Source organism: Triticum dicoccoides, chromosome 4A (assembly GCF_002162155.2).
Source record: "Triticum dicoccoides isolate Atlit2015 ecotype Zavitan chromosome 4A, WEW_v2.0, whole genome shotgun sequence".
Classification (NCBI taxonomy): Eukaryota; Viridiplantae; Streptophyta; class Magnoliopsida; order Poales; family Poaceae; genus Triticum; species Triticum dicoccoides.
Window position 1 is genome coordinate 149,147,795 of NC_041386.1, and position 11,755 is coordinate 149,159,549.

An 11,755-nucleotide genomic window follows, 5' to 3' on the forward strand; every position below is an offset into this window, starting at 1 on the left:
GAGTCTTCTTCATGCAGGATAAACTGCGGATACATGCGGCCAATCAGACATATCACTCACCACGTCTTCTGGGACGCCCTTGGAAGCATCACTAGCATCGTCGACATTGTCACCACCGCTGCCAGCATCCCCATCATCGCCAGGATCGTCCACAACGTCGCCTTCATTGGCGCCCACGACCACGCCGTCGTCATCAGACGCGAAGGCCCTGACGAGGGCATCCACGTTGTCCTCCACCCACCGCGCCAGGTCACCTCGGACGGCAATGGGCACGGGTGCGATGGCAGCGTCGAAGTCGAAGTGGGGGTCCCTGTCCTGCAAATAGCTGAAGACACGGGAGAGGGCATGCCCGAGCAAGGCTCGGCTCCTCTCTTCGACAAGCCAGCGGGACCTCTCGGACCGGTTCTCTAGGAGCGTCACCATATTAGTGAAAAATTGGAAGTTGCCGGCGTAGTTGACCTCGTGCGGCTCCCTAGCAGCAGCCTTGCAGACATAGCCCAAAGCTGTGTTGGCCCTCTCTCGGAGTGTTTGAAGCATGGGGGCATGCACATGCTCCAGAACCCGCCGCCGACGGAGCTCGTCCTCACTTCACTGCGTGACGACCTCGGCGTCATCGACCCTCTGTTGAAGAAGAAGCTGCTTGGCACGGGAAGAGGACAATCCGCCTGTGCCGCGCCGAGGGCGGCTGCGGAGGAGTCTGCACGCCGTGTTGCTTCGGTCAGTTTGGCCCTGAGGGCTGCGGTCCTGCCCTTAGCCTCGGCGTTGATCAGCCTCAACCTCGTCTCGTGTTCGCGCTCGAGGGCCGAGCGACCTTCCACCATGCGGTGATCGACTTGTTCCTAGGCTCGGGCTTCGCGCGCGGCAACGTCATCCTCCGCCTGGGCCACCAGGCGCTCCCTCATCTCCAACCGCTCAAGGTCAAGGTTGCGCTCGGCGGCCTCCAGCGCCAGCGCCTCCTCGCGCTTCAAAAGCTCCACCCGGTCGACAGAGGCCGCCCCCATCGACTCAAGGGCCGCCCGGCGCAATTCCACTTGCTGCTCCAGGGAGTTGCTCCAGGCTTGGAGCTCCCGTGCGTGCTCCTTCGCCTCCTTGCGCCGCCGGTCTGCCTCCCGAGCCTCCTCAACGGCCACGGAGCAGGCCTCCCGCGAAGCTACCAGCGACGCCTCAGCCTTCACGTTGTCGAGATCACGTTGATGACGTGCGAGGGCTATGGCGACCTTTAGTTGCACTTCTCCTCAGCTAGGCACAAACCTTCGGCCTCGAGGCACGCATCCTCATCAGCAAGTTCTGCCCCGATCCGGCTCAACGCATTCGCTGCCCCCTGGAGGAACTCTTCATGAAGGGCACGATGCTCCCGAGCACGCCTGAGCACCTCTTCCACATCACCCTCTTCCGCTGGAGCATGCAGAGAGCCTCGGGGCGGTAAGCCCCCTCCAGGCGTGGGGCAGGGGGCTGCCGCCCCAGCCGTCACCGGATGGACTACCCTGAGAGTCTGGCCCAGCGTCGATCCACCCACGGAGGAGGAGCCAAGGACAAACCTCAGCCATTCGCCTTCTATGACCAGGGAAGGGGCACGGGGCAAGCCTGACGCGCCCCAAGAAGACTCGCGAAGAAAGGGCGTCGGGCAAGAAAGCTCGAGGCGCCCTATGGAGCATATCACTCCACCAACTGGTCCAGCGGTGGGGGCGCCACCTGAGCTCGGCGGACCCGGAGCCAGCAAAGGGGGTGAAGCTCCGGGGGCTGGCTCCTGGGTCGACTCGACGGACTCAGCAAGGCGGGACCTGAAGGGACACGATCAGCCACAAGGCTAACAGAGCAAGTGAGCAGGGAAAGAAGAAGGCTTACTGGTACATGGCTAAGTACTTCCTGCGCTTCAACAAGCGGCAAGGGCGGTCGCTGCCGCCTGAGGCCTCCTTCCTCTTGCGAAGGGCCTCGAAGTCTACACGAAACCAACCCAAGTGCCTAGGGCGGGGGTCGGCCTGGGGCGCAGGAGAAGCCTCAGGATTGTCGGCGCTGGAGGAGTCAGCTTTGGGGGCACCGTCGGGCGTCGCCTCGCGAAGAATGGCTGGGGGCTCGGGAGCCCCGGCCTCAGGAGCCGAAGGACAAAACCCTGCATCAACCGCCGCCCCAGGGCAGGCCTCGGGAGACGCCGCCTTCAAGGCTTCACGCGGCGCCATCACCTCGACATCAGCCACCTCAGCTCCCGCCGGCTCTCTTCCCACTTTGTCGCCTGGGGAGGGAGCGCTGTGGGCGGCGGGGGGAGCAACCACGACAACTGGGTTCTCGCGTGGCCCCGTGAGGCTAGCCGGGCACCGCCCCCACTCGTCGAAGTTGGGCATCTGCTTCACAAAATCGGCTCTGCCGGAACAAAGGTACAAAAGGACGCCACCGCTCTATAGGCTGCCTGGGGAAGGATCACCAACCAAGACCTGAAGCACTGTCCGCAGCACTTTGGGCACCAAATCCTCCTCCTGAAGCCGCATGCGGTCTCTGCGCCCCACAAAGTCCCACATCCGGCGAGAGTGGCGCTGGAGAGGAGCAATGCGACACAGAAGGAACTCCCTCACCACCTTGGGAGCTGTCACATTGTGCGCCCTCAAACTTTCGAAGTGGCGCCAGACGAAAGCGAGCCGGGGGCTTGCGAGCAGTTCATGACCCCAGCCTGGGTTGGGAACAGCAGGCAAGGTCGGGTGTGAGAGCAAGGGGCTGGGCACCACGACGTCCATGTACAGCCACCGCTCTCTAAACCTGGCCTAAGAAGGCGGAAGGCCGAAGTCAATCCCCGAAGCAGCCGTCTCGGGCACGGCGAAGAAGCTTACACACCCGGAGCACTGAGTGGGATCGCTCAGGCGTAAGGAGAAGAAGTGGCACAGTAGGGCAACAGAAGGAGGGATGCCTATCACCGGCTCGCACACGAAAGCAAAGATGGCCAAGAGGGTAATGGACTCCGGCCCAAGGTGCATCATGTGGATCTGATAATGGGAGAGCACAGCATTGAAGAAAGAAAAGAAGGGGGGAACCAGACCCGCCCATAGGGCGTCGGTGAAGAATCGGACCTCTGTGACGGTCCTAGCAAGAAAGGCGCGGGATGCGGGCCAAACCGTGGTCCGGCCGCACTCGTTTTAGATGGAAGCGAGGGCGGAGTGGACCTTGTCCAAGGCTTCTGGGTTGAGTATGATTGACCGATCGACGGCAGGGGCCGCCGCTGGAAGTGCGCAGGACGAAGGCGTGGACTTCTTCCCCCTTCCCTTCTTTGTTGGCGCCATGACGTTGGGGAAGGGGAAGAGCTCAAGTCGGATTGGCGGCGGAGGTTGGAGCTCGGAGAAGAGGAAAGGTAGGAGGCGAGCGGGCAGCCAAAGGAGGAACAACTGTGTGCAACTACAGGTCCGCTTAGCCGGGCGCGTAGCAAGGCCTCGTGGGAAGTGCAGACGCGCACGTCCAACCAACTGCCATGCGGCGCCCAAGGCCGCAGGCTGTTAGGGCCTGCGGCGCTTCGCCCTTCGCGCTTGCCCCTTCGCTCCTCTGCTAAGCCAAGCCCGTGCGCGCCTTGGGCCCGGGGGCTACTGTCGGCGTTCTGGGAACGGGGGTCCCTAGACTTGCCTGCTTGCGGCCTGCGGCGTGGCTCAAGTGGGGGCCAGCGCGGCCCATCTTCATCAGCTCAAGCTCAAGACCCTCGCGAGGGGCCAAGCCTCGCGGGGCGAACGACAGGAAGCTTCCTCAGAGGCAGCCTCATCAGGCAGGCTCGCGAGGAGGCGGAGAGATCAATGCAAGGGTACCTCGCGAGGAACCTGTGACGCAAGCCATACGATCGAGACCAGGCGGGCGCCGGCCTGCGCAGTGTCCTTGTTTCCCCTTTGGTGCAAAGGGGGCAAGCACAGGCCAAGGCATCAGGCAAAGGTTATCATTCCGGTGCAACGAGACCAAGACCAACCGGACGGCAGGACGGAGGTCACCGTGGAGCCCAAGACGGCGTCATCGCCAGTGCTTTTGGCAGCCGAAGACCACCTTTGGTCAGGATAACTTGTACTAGATGTTCCCCTTTGAAATGGCCAATTGTTGGCGCCCTTCCCGCTCATTATTTGGGGAGAGGCCCAGGGCCTCTATAAATAGAGCTAGCCACCACAGAGTAGAGGGAGACACCCAAGAAGAACATCGAGAAATCTGGTAGAACCCTAGCAGTGAGAGAGAGAGGCGACTAAACTCACCCTAGCAGTTCATCGCACCAGCTCAAGAATACCTCTCGTGAGGCTGTTCTTCCCTTGTACTGTCCATCATCAGCCCGAGAGGCAATCCACCACACCACGCACTGGAGTAGGGTATTACACCACAACGGTGGCCCAAACCAGTATAAACCTCATGTCTCTTGTGTTGTTCATCATTTTGATCTTAGTTCGCACGAGTGGATCGGGCGTAGGTCGGTAGGGGGGAGATCTCCACGCGCACCCTAGTGTTCGAACCTCAAGGGTCTAGCGGAACTCGAAACCCGACAACTTCAACGAGGTCTTCGGGGCGATGGCCCCGGAGGCCTACATGCCCCGCATGATGGACCAGGAGTATCCGCTGGAAGACGAACCTGGCTCATTCCTCGAGCCAGGCTGGGAGGTGGAGGCGCTAGAAGCTGAGGCCTTCCAGGAGCCCCCTGGGAGCCTCGCCAACCATGCCGGCGACCACATCTACAAGGTACCACTAATCTCTCGGGAGCAACCTTATGCTAACCATGGGTCGCAGGAGGATTAGGTCACAACGGCGGATGGCGGCCCCGGCTCAACGGCCTCCATCCCACCAGGAGGAGCGCGCTGGGGGCTGCAGGGGAGGGGCCGGAGCTAGGTCCCTCCCCGCATCGTGTGGAGCAAGGCATCCCCCAGAGGTAGGCCCTCTTTCGGGGAGCTGCTGGTGAGCCTTCCCCGGCAGAGGACACGTGGTCGCCGAGGGCGCCGCTAGTGTCCACTTTGCCCCTTGGCTTTGTCTTGGTTTCTGATCGCACCAACGGTGGTCGAGGGTGGTGCAAGGCGGGACCCTCATCTGGTGATATGAAGTAAGGCTCGTGCCTGTGAAGATCTCCACTTGTGACACTCTCACGTAATAATGAGTGGGGTTGTACACGCCCCGGAGTCTCAGGAGTGCTACCCTTGGGCCTCGGGGGCTCCCTCCCACGTCCAAGTGGCAGCACTTAGCTCCCTGCTGGTGAGAAGACAAGAACACTAGACTAGGTGCCAGACGCGGCCATTTGCTCTTAACCTCTTTTCTGTAGCCCTGTTTCTAGCTTTGGATTTAAGTTGAAGTTGAATTTTCATTGGTATGACCGGGGGGTGACTTTTCTTGTTCGTTCAATTTCTTGCCATCTGGTTCCTTGCCCCGACTCGGAGTTCGCACCTGATGCCTCCCGCCTCGCTAGCCCCTCACGAGCGGGGGCTGGGCGCGCAGCGCACGCCCTTCCATGACTGGCGCTTGCTCCTCGCGAGGCCCTCTCGGACGGATCGGCAGGCCCTTCAGGAGCTCACGACCTCACGAGCTGGTCGGGAACCGGTCCAGAGTAAGGTAAATTTCAGCAGTAAGCTCGCGACGTGACTCGCGGGCTCACAAAAACACATCTTCAGCTTGGCCTAAGGAATAGAGGCAGTAATCTGTTTACATGAGGGGCTCCCCATCCCAAAATGCTCTTACAACTTTCAGGGCCGTGCCCAAGTTTTCACTTACAGGGTCAGCAACAAGGAAGCACGGGCTCAATCGGACATATCGCTCACCGCGTCCTCCGCGTTGCCCTCAGACGCGTTGCTAGCGTCATCGTCACCATCTCTGGCATCACCATCCTCGTCGCCGGCATCACCGTCACCATTGCCGGCATCGCCCGCACAATCGTCGCCACGTCGCCTTCATCCGCAGCGACCACCACCGCGTCATCCTCGGAGGTGAAGGCCCTGACTAGAGCATCCGCATTGTCCTCCACAGGTCACCCCGGATGGCCTCGGACACAGGGGCAATGGCGGCGTCAAAGTCGAAGTTGGGGTAGGTGTTCTGGAGGTGGCTGAAGACATGGGAGAACGCGCGCTTGAGCAGGCCGCGGCTCCTCTCATCAACAAGCACGTGAGCCCTCTCGGACCGATTCTCCAGGCGTGTCACCATGTTGCTTAAGAAAAGGAGGTGACTAGCATGGTCATTCGAGTGGGGATGAGGTGCATCTTTGTCGCAGATGGCGCCTAGCACCACGTTGGCTCTGATCCTGAGGCTTTGGAGCATGGGGGCGTGCTCGCGCTCCAGTGTCCACCGCCGGAGCACTTCCTCCCTGCTCTGCTGCGCGAAGGACTCGACGCTGGTGACCCGCTGCTAAAGGGGAAGCAGCTCGGCATGAGCGGAAGCCAGCTCAGCTTGCACTGAGGTCAGGGCGACTACAGCGTCTTTCTCGCGATCTTCCGCCTCAGCCAACCTTGACCTGAGGGCATTAGTCCTGCCCACAACTTCGGCTTCCACGAGCTTCAACTTCAGGTCATACCTGCCCACAAGATCCGCGCGAGCCTCGGCCACCCGGCGGTCGACCTCCTCCTGAGCCCTGGCCTCGCGCGCACCGACAGCATCCTCCACTTGGGCGACTTGGTGCTCCCTCGTCTCTAACCGCTCACGCTCAAGGCTGCGCTCTGTGGCTTCCAACGCCAGCGCTTCCTCCCGCTTCAGGACCTCTTCCTCCTCGGCAGGTGTCCCCTTCATCGATGCTAGGGAAGCCTTGCACGCCTCCACTTGCCTCTCCAGGGAGGCGCTCCAGGCCTAGAGCTCTCACGCGCGGTTCTCTGTGATCTCGCGGCGGCGATCGGCTTCCCGGGCTCTTCCAAGGCACGAGCGCAGGCCTCATGTGATGCTGCAAGAGACGCCTCGGCCTTCGCGTTATCAAGCTCGCGCTGGTGGTGCTCGAGGTTGACGGCCACCTTCAGTTTGTGCCACTCCTCCATTAGCCGAAGACCCTCAGCCTCAAGGCGCGCGTCTACATCCACAAGCTCCCCGCCAAGCCGGCTCATCGCGCCCATCGCCTCCCGAAATAGCTCGTGGCGGACGACACTCTGTACGTGCGCAAGCTTGAGCGCGTGGCCCATTCCGTCCTCCATAGCGGAGGCCATCGACGGGATCCAAAGTGGCTCGCTCCCATTCCATAGGGGGCTGGGGGCTGGCCCCCCCTTCCCGGTCACCGACGGGGCTTTGGCAGGAGCCCGGTGGGGTTGAGGCTCGCTACTCGAAGAAATAACCAAGACCGAAGCCATCCAACCGCCGCCCACGACTAGAGGAGGAGCCCTTGGCATGCTCATCGCACCCCTGAGAAGGCCACGAAGAAGAGACGGCAGGAGCGCGGGCTCGAGGCGCTAGGCTTGCGCGTCTGCCTCTCCGGCCGTCCTCATGCCGGAGGAAGCATGCTGGCCTGGGACGCTCAAGGCCAACGGGAGACTCGATGCAGGAGGAGGTTGCTCCTGGGGAGGCTTCACGACCTTTGCAGATGGGGTCCTGAAGAGCCACCATTAGGATGGGAAGCAACACTTGAGGAATTACAAAGATAAGGTACTTACTCATCTATGGCGATGTACTTCCTCTGTTTCAATGGCCGGAAGGCGCCGCAGCTGCAGCTTGGGGACCCCTTCCTCTTGCGAAGCGCATCGAAGTCTACACGGAGCTGACCGAAGCGTTGGACGTGGCGACCAACGCAGGGCACGGCTGGTGAAGCACCCGAGGAGGTGACCTCAGGCGCACCAAGCTGGGGAGAGCCATCAAGTTCCGCCTCGCGACAGCCTTCAGAGGCCTCGGGAGCTTTGGCCTCAGGAGCAGCGGGTTGCGTCGCCCCTCAACTGCCACCTCATTGTGAGAGTTACGGGCTCCCAAAGATGACGCCTCAGGAACCGTGGGCGGATTCGACACCTCGGCGCCCGCGCCTCCAGCCTCCGGTGGTCCTTGCCCCCTACGTCCACTCTTGGGGAAAGTTCGGCGCCGGCGACAAGGAGGGGAACCACGATGACGGGGTTCTCGCGGGACCCCTCAAGGCCAATCAGACGCAGCCCCCATTCATCAAAGGGGGGCATCTGCCCCGCGAACTCCACCCTGTTTGAGCAATAGTACAAGAGACAGCCCTCTGATGGCAAATCGGCTGGCGAGGGGTCGCCTGCCAGGACCTAGAGCATAGTCATTCGTGCCTCGAGCATAGTCCTTCGTGCCGAGTGGAAGCTCTGACTCCTCAAGCCTCATGCAATCCGGGTCGACAGATAGGGCCCACATCGGCTGGGAATGGCGCTGGAGTGGGGCGACGCGGCGTCGGAGGAACTCCTTCATCACCATGGGCGCGGTCAAGCCAAGGTCTTTCAACCTCCTCAGCCGGAGCCAGACGAAGACGAGGCGGGGGATCGTAAGCTTCTCGTGAGCCCAGACGGAGCTGGGGACGGCGGGCGCAGACAGAGGCAAGAGCAAAGGGTTGAGCACTCCGAACCCACATACACCCACTGCGTCCGGAACCCGCTCGCGGACGGCAGGAGTTCAAAGTAAATCCCTGACCCGGCCATCGCCGCCACGCCCTGGAAGCTCAGGCACCCCGAGCATTGCCGGGGGTCGGTCAGGTGCAGCGAGAAGAAATGGCGCAGAAGGGCCACGGAGGGGGCGATGCCCACCATAGCCTCGTAGACAAAGGCAAAAATGGCGAGAAGAGTGACAGATTGGGGATCTAGGTGCAGCAGATGAATCTGGTAATGGGAAAGCACGGCGTTCAAGAAGGCGGAGAAGGGGGGACCAGGCCGGCCCACAGGGCATCATTGAAGAACTGGACCTCGGTGGCTGTTCTATCGACAGAAGCTCGGGACGCAGGCCAGGCCGCCATCCCTCCCCATTCGTAGAAGCTGGTGCCAAGCGCAAGGCGGACCTTGTCCATGGCCTCCTCATTGAGCACCCGCGATCGGCCGACGGCGGGCTCGATGGCCAAAGGCAGGCTGGCGGAGGACAGCGGCTTCTTCCCTTTCTCCGCCCGGTTCGGTATCATGGCGATGGAGAGGACTGAGCTTAGGTCAGATGGAGAGGAGGCTGAGGTTCCAAGAAGCGGAGGAGTTGGGGAGTGCGTTTCTAGCAAGGGGGAAATAACTGTGTAGAACGTCGTGGCCGCCTAGCCAGGCGGATATCAAGGCTGCGTGGGGAAGCGAGGCCGCCCACGTCCAATCAATCCCCATGCGTTAGCGGGGCCGCAGGCTATTGGGGCCCGCGGCGCTCCGCGCTTGCCCTTTGGCTTCGCCTTGAAGCCAAGCCCGAGCGCGCCTTGGGCCCGGGGGCTACTGTCGGCATTCTGGGAACGGGGGTCCCCAGACTCACCTGCCTGCGGCCCATGGCGTGGCTCCACCAGCGGCCCTGTATGTCCCATCTTCACCAGCAAACACTCAAGACCCTCGCGAGGGGCCAAGCCTTGCGAGGCGGACGACGCAAGACCTCCTCAGGGGCGGCCTCACCAGGCTGGCTCACGAGGAGCGGAGAGATCGAGGCAAGGGACACCTCGCGAGGTTTGTGTGACGCAAGCCATGACGACTAGGGCTAGGCAAGGGCCAGCGCATGCAGTGTCCTTGTTTCCTCTATGGTCTAAAGAGGCAAGCACAGGCGAGGAGTCCCGAGGCATCAGGCAAAGGTTTCCATATTGGTGCAAGAAGATCAGGACCAGCAGGACGGCAGGATGGAGGTCACCGTGGATCCCAAGACGGTGTCACCACTAGAGCCTTTGGCAGGCGAAGACCTACTTTTGTCAGGATAACTCGTACTAGTTTTCTCCCTTCGAATTTGGCCGTTCTGGGATCCCTTCCCGCTCAATATTTGGGAAGAGGACCCAGGCCTCTACAAATAGGACTAGCCACCACCGTGGTGAGGCATCTCATCTTGGACTGGATCCATTTCACCAAGGCAACCACACAAGCTCACCAAACACAAGAACACCTCTCCTCAGGAGGTTGTTCTTCCCTTATAACTGTTCATCCTCAGCCCAAGAGGCAATCCACCACACCACACTAGAGTAGGGTATTACACCAACGGTGGCCCGAACCAGCATAAATCTTGTGTCCCTCGTTCTTTGGGTTCATTGAGCTAGGCCGTGAGATCGTGTCTTGTGCGAGCTAGAGAGGAAGAGAGATCTTTGTGTGCACCCTGGTGTTTGAACCTCAAGGGTTTTGCCGGAACCCGAAATTCGACAGAGCGCTAGCATTGTCGAGGTCGTTTGTTGGATTAGGGCATGCCGCAGTGTCGTCGAGATCCTCAGCTTCATCCATCTCACGCGATGAAGAAAATGAACTTGTGACCAACTGAGGAACTTTGATGTTCTTGAATTTCTTAGAAGGAGGATGAGACCGGTCAAAGTTCTACAGAAAGTCCATCTGCTTGAGGTCTTCATCACTGTAAAGATGAGAATGTATGGCCCAAGTGCGATTGAAGATTTCGTGCACATAGTAATGATTTTTCTACAAAGTGTTCTGAGTAACAATCATGTTATGAAGAATTGAGCCAAATTGACGCTTGACCCACTTGTGATTGCGATCAACTTTCTGGTGAAGACTTAGAAGAATTTCGTGATTAGTCATCACATGAGGGGCAGTGGCTTGAGCATTTTGCTCGCTATCTTTAGCAGTAGAGTCCTGAGTTGCAGAGTCATCATTGGTGGAGTAAGATGCAGCCTTACGAAATTTACCTTCCAATGGATGAGTCCTTCATCAATAACAGCAGCTTTGCCTTTTTATCAACTGAGGAAATTGTCCTTTTGGGGACTTCAATAGGAGGCCGAAAGCTGAAGTGATTCTGAAAATCGGCCTTCTATGGAATTGAAGATTTGGTTCTGATGAACCTCGTAATCCAAGGAGCATAGGGCTTCAATTCAAACGGTGAAAGAGCAACATTGGCAAAAGTCCTCATGAAGAAATCATGATAGTTAATGGGAATCCCATGAATGATGTTGAACAATAGATTCTTCATGATTCCAACAACTTCTTCTTCTTCAGAATTGTGGCTTTTGATTGGACCGAGGGTTTTGGTCAAGATGTGATAGACTGTCCTGGGCACATACAACAAATATTTCATGAGGAAAGTGGTTCTTGGAGTTTTTCCAAGACGCAAAGGCTTCATCAATACTTGCATGAGATGATTTGGGAGTTCAGGTTCTTCATAGATTAGCCTTGCACCTTCCGCGGGAGGACGGACTGGGATGGCATGAAGCAATTCAGAGGCCGGAGCTTTGTAGTGAGTGTTCTCAGTCATCCAGTCTAGCACCCATGAATTGACATCCAAGACATTTCCAATGAGATGCAGGGTTGCATAGAACTGAAGAATTAGCTTTTCATTCCAATCACATATGTCAGCACAAAAATTGAGGAGTCCAGCTTCGTGAAGAACATTCATAACATGTTGAAAGCATGGAATGTACTCCATATCCACATGAGGCATTTGACGGTGTTGGAAGACTTTGTCCTTGCCAAAAAGAACTGAGGCATAGAAATTCATCTGACTTGGAGTCCAGAACCTCTTGCACCTTAAACTTGCTGAGTCATAAGGATTTTCATCGGTGAAGAAATGATTCTCAACAAAGAAATCGACATTTTTGAATTTTAGCCTCCTTGTGCTTGACTAAGGATTTTGAGGCTTGGGCTAAAGATTTGCAATAATAGGCCTCACAAACTTTTGAGTCACAACTTCTGGTGCAGAAAACTAAGGAATTGAAGCGGCAGTTTCATCAGCTGCAGTCTGGTGCTCCATTTCTTCAACTGATGCAGCTGGA